The following is a 5,065-nucleotide window of genomic DNA, read 5'->3' on the forward strand; positions in this document are numbered from 1 at the left end:
ATGCAGATGATTTATGCTTTAAAACCTTACAATCTAAGCATAAGGAAACATTTGTGATAAATATAAATCCTGCACAAAAGTTCTAATATTCCTATCCTTGTGGGGACATTTGGTCTGTACCCAGCTTTCATCATGCCCCCCCCCCACACACACACAAACAAAGATGTGTGTGTGTGTGTGTGTGAGTGTGTGTGTGCGTGCGTGAGTGCATGTGTGTATGTGTGTGTATGCATGTGTTAGACAGAAGCTCATTTAACAATAATAACTTGCCACTGTTAAAGACCACAGATGAGTATTTTCTGTTCCGTGTTTAGGGAGTATTATACGAACTGAGAAATAAAGTGAGTGAAAGAGAGAGAGAGAGAGAGAGAGAGAGAGGGAAGAGAGGGCTGATGTTAGAGAGAGTGTGAAAAAGATATGCTGATGATTTAACACCAGAAACACAGCAGTGAGAGAAACAGAGAGAACTTGTTAATGCCAAAAAAAAAATGCTTTATTATATACAATCGCTTGTCAGAAACAATCTTCATTTTTATGTGTAATGTGCCATAACACAAAATGCTAGAAATGTAACATCCTTATGTTTTAAAGCAAAAAAAACAACAACAACAACAACTGTGCCAGGTGTTGAGTCAGAAACGAGGCTTGTGTAAGGTCGAGGCGAGAGAGAGAGAGAGTTGTGTTCGTGTGTAAGGAATATTATAGAGTTTTATTTCGTCATCTTGAACAGCTTTTCACATCACAAAACATCTTCACAATCCTAATATATTATAATTATGTTATCTAACACAAAACTGCCAGCTAGAAGCTAGCTAAAAGCGCGACAGGTGTCGCGTGGTAAATGCGGCCGGGGGAGACGGGCGTCATGTTTGTGTGTAAGGAGATTTCAGAGGCTCGTGTTTATAGTGACAACACGAGAAAACTCTCTCGGCCGGTGTCAGCAAGTGGTCTCACACTCGCACAATACACAAACACTTCAGCACAAAGAATGGAAAGTACAGCCGAGCGCTCCCCCTCCCCCCTCTTACCCCTTCAGCCCTGCCACCCCCCTACTACCACACCCCCGCCCTCCTCTACACACCACCCCCCCACTTACCACAGCGCAATAAAACTGGGAAGCCACTACTCTGGGTTCCCCTTCTCGTGAATTAAGAGAAAGAGAAAGAGAGAGAGAGAGGGAGAGGGAGGGGGGGCGGCTGCCATTATCAGAATGCTACACTTGGGTATTGTGAGTTGGGTTGTAGACAGAGTTAAACAGAGATAAGAACAAAAACCACATCGAGAAAGCGAGGGCGAGAAAGAAAGCAAGAGTGATAGAGAGCGAGAGAGAGAAAAAGAAGACCGAGCCCAATGGAAAGGATTGAAAAAAGTCCAAGCACAGAAGGTCGAAGAGATAAGGCCTGCACTTCTTATGTCTGAAGATGATTTGTACTCCAGTATGAGAGTAGAGAAAAGAAGTTATTAGAAAATAATAACCTAAGATCACTTCGGTTCTTGACGTAAAGCGGCGCAGGAATCCAAAACACGGGGTTTGAGGTTAACGGTTTTCTGATGCTAGTTTTGAAAAACACTTTTATGTTGGAAAAGTGACTTCAGTTATCATGCCATTGATGATTATCTGGTTTCAGTCGCGCGGTGGAAATGATTCAGAATCAGAAATTAGGAACTTGCTAATCATCCTAATTAGGAAACATTAGTCATTATCACACCATATGTTTAATCCCTAATAAATTTCAGACAGACAATCTATAATATACGGCTAGAAATGCTTGTTTTTTTCGACCTAAGGTCTTGTTAATAATATCGCTCCGTTCACTCTGAGGTAAACTTACCTCCTCATCAGCCGTCTTACGCTATAAAGAAACATTCATTTATACCTCATCAGCCCCAAATCCCTACAATCCTTGTAGGTAGCATGAACAAACGCACGATTTCCTCAACCCCTCACACGTCCTTTATGTCCTACAGATCATGTTTGACCCACAAACACACGCGTAGACAGTCCTAAAAACAGACTGTGTGTGCGTTGAGAGAGAGAGAGAGAGAGAGAGAGAGAGAGAGTGACCAATTTGAGCAGCTGGCGGAAGAATTGACCTCAGAGTTATGCAAAACACATCCAGCACCACATTAGCACCCAGGCTAACTCTTAGCTCACTGAGAGACAGGTAGCCATATTGACACGGTGCATGAGTCAAAGCTAAAACAACTACAGGCAAAATTCTGCTTAAAAGAACGGAAATTATGCTGTGTGAGGGGAAGATTCAATAGATTGGTGAGTTAGCATGATTTTATCCCAGCTAGCAAGTCAGGTTTTTTTTTGGTTTTCTTTACTTCCTGCTGGCTAGATTAGCTATGTATGCTAGAACATTCCTCATCGCTAGGCTTTCAAGTGAGATTAGGTTTAGGAAATGACAGGAATATAGTGTGAAAAGGTAAACATGTAAAGTCTAAAGAACTCTGCAGTCAGTGTTCGTTGCACATGCTAATGAAGATAATGATGTAGAACGAGGATTCTCAAGCTATTTGTAGCTAAAAACCTCATTCATCACTGCCATCACAGAGCCGAATACGTCCATGTTATAGCGTCTGTGCTTTAAAGAAGCATCAGCTGCATAGTAGATCCTCCCTCATGTCGCCTCGTAGCTGCGTTAGCTAACTAGCTACATTCTGAGACAACTGGCAGTTCATCTCAGCAGCACGTATTGCTACCATTAGCCGAGATCGAATTACCTACGCTATAATGACAGACTTTTTTTTATTATTTCTCCTCCCGATGATTCAGCAGTTCTGGGGAAAGCAGATAAGGATCATTTCTTGGGCTTTGTCAACGTGAAGTTTATCCTCTTCTGAGGTAACGTGAGTAATTGTAGCCATCTTTCTCCTCTGGTTACACTATCACTGTAGAGTGAAGCTAAAAACGCAAGGAACTGTAACAGAAAAATCACATGCTAGGTTAAAAATAATGCTAATAATCTAAACCTATTTAATTCATGTGACCAGGGATATAGCTATAATAACTCAATTACAAATATAATAATATAAATGGTAAGATATTGTGTGTGTACAAATTGTGTGTGTTGGTCAACTTGACTAATTATTGATTTTATTTATTTATTTTTTTTAATTGACTTTTGCAGGACTTTCTTCAACTCTTTTTCCCAGAGGCCAAAAAATGAAGTCTTCGTCATGTCCCACTCCACAGTGGCGCTTAACATGAAGCTCCTATGAAAGTAGACACTAAGGATTTGTAATTTCTGTAAGTATTAGCCTACTAGGGGCGAAAACATTCATAGGAAAGTTTCTAAATATAACATTTAACTTTTTTTCCCACTCAAATGTTCAGAGAAAAATGATGATATCAAACCCATTTCTGCTCTCTGAGACACCCCAAGTGCTTGTTCATGAACATCTACAAAACCTAAAGGCTTTATCTTCAACCACTAAAAATGCTGTGAAAGATTATCCAACAGAGGGAAAAACACATGCCTCACACTGAAAGCCAACAGAGTCTTGACTCATTTTATATCAGACTGGTGATAAAACAATTCATTCATTAACACTGAATGAAAATGTGTACCAGTAGAATGTTTACTGGAATGAAGGGTTAAGTGTGGTCACAATTACTGGCCTCCACATTTAATTCACCATTCAATTCCTATTACTGTACATCTAGTTTTAAATAAACAGGAAGGCTATGCTAACTGATTAATGTTAGATATGAGTTTTTATTAACTCTACAGTATTAATCACACTAATCACACGAATGTTCTTGCAAATGTAGTGTCTCTTTTTCCTAGATGATGTTGACACTACAGAGTCAACTACTACTACTACACTACTACAGAGACCACATATTTCCTTCTTTTGTGACTGACCTGACAATGACTGGACCTAAATACTATTCAATAAATGTTTAATGGAATGTGAAGCAACATTTCCCTTTTTTTTTTGTTTATTTTCAGCTCATAAGGTATACATGAGTAATAACCGCTATGATTTACATACTACAGTCTAATTAGTTATTTGATACCTATGAATGACTTGCATGCTTATAATGCAGCGTAATGCAGTTTTGTTCCTTTTGTTTGTGCCAAATAATTATAATAAATAATATTAGACAGAAGTACGTAGACACCTGACTGATCACGCTCGAACCCACAGACATTAGCAGCATACCGGATATGTTTCTGTTTTGCTTCATATAGCCCACTACTCAGGATGTAATGTTTAATAAATCCCTCATACACACTTCGGTCACCGTCACTTCACTTTGTGCTTTATGAGATAAATATTCATCCCATGTCATAATAAATCCCCATTATTAATATAATGGATACCAACAATGTTGGAAAAACATTCAAAGTACACTCGATGGCCAAAAGTTTGTGCACAACTGACCATTACACTTTTATGTGCTTAGTGAACATCCCTGCTTTGCTGTTATAATAAGCTCCACTCTTCTGGGAAGGCTTTTAGCGTGGCTGTGGGGATTAGTGATCATTCAGCTACCAGAGCATTAGTGAGATCAGACTCTGATGTTGTAAGAGCGAGATGATCTGGGGTTCGTTCAGTGTTCCAGTTCATCCCAAAGGTGTTTTTTGTCAGGGCTCGGTGCAGGACACTCCAGATCTTCCAGTCCAACCTTCACCCACCATGTCTTCTTGGAGCTCTGTGCTTTGTGCACAGGGGCATTGTCATGCTGGAGCACTGCTTATCTCCAGTGAAGTGAAATTGTAACACTACTGCATACAGAGACATTCTAGACAACTGTGTGCTTCCAAATTTGTCTCAAAAGTTTGGAAAGAACCACGTCTGAGTGTGATGGCCGGGTGTTCAGATACTTTTGGTCATACAGTGTAAATACCATCATCATAATAAATCTTATGAAATGTAGCTTGGCAATGAGGGCAGGGGAACACGCTAAAAAATACAGAATAAAACCACAGAAAAATGGTTTCATTTCCTAATTGGACTCGGCGTAGTGGTTTCCATTAAACATTTTCCCATCAGGGTCGACACTAACGGTTTCAAAACACTTACATTCGCACATAATTACAAACGCTGT

The 5,065-nt window shown here is 39.8% G+C and overlaps 1 long non-coding RNA gene across 2 annotated transcripts; it reads left to right on the forward strand.

Moving 5' to 3' along the window:
- The first annotated feature begins 2,121 nt into the window (after positions 1-2,121).
- Positions 2,122-4,370, forward strand: LOC131365488 (uncharacterized). 2 transcript variants are annotated; one of them, XR_009206694.1, is made up of 4 exons: positions 2,124-2,272; positions 2,783-2,851; positions 3,138-3,256; positions 3,798-4,370. It is a non-coding gene; the product is annotated as an uncharacterized LOC131365488 (long non-coding RNA). The 2 variants fall into 2 exon arrangements; XR_009206693.1 differs by having other exon boundaries at positions 2,122-2,272; positions 3,138-4,370.
- The last annotated feature ends 695 nt before the right edge of the window (positions 4,371-5,065 follow it).

The sequence above is a fragment of the Hemibagrus wyckioides genome, linkage group LG15, assembly GCF_019097595.1.
Source record: "Hemibagrus wyckioides isolate EC202008001 linkage group LG15, SWU_Hwy_1.0, whole genome shotgun sequence".
In the NCBI taxonomy this organism is placed as follows: domain Eukaryota; kingdom Metazoa; phylum Chordata; class Actinopteri; order Siluriformes; family Bagridae; genus Hemibagrus; species Hemibagrus wyckioides.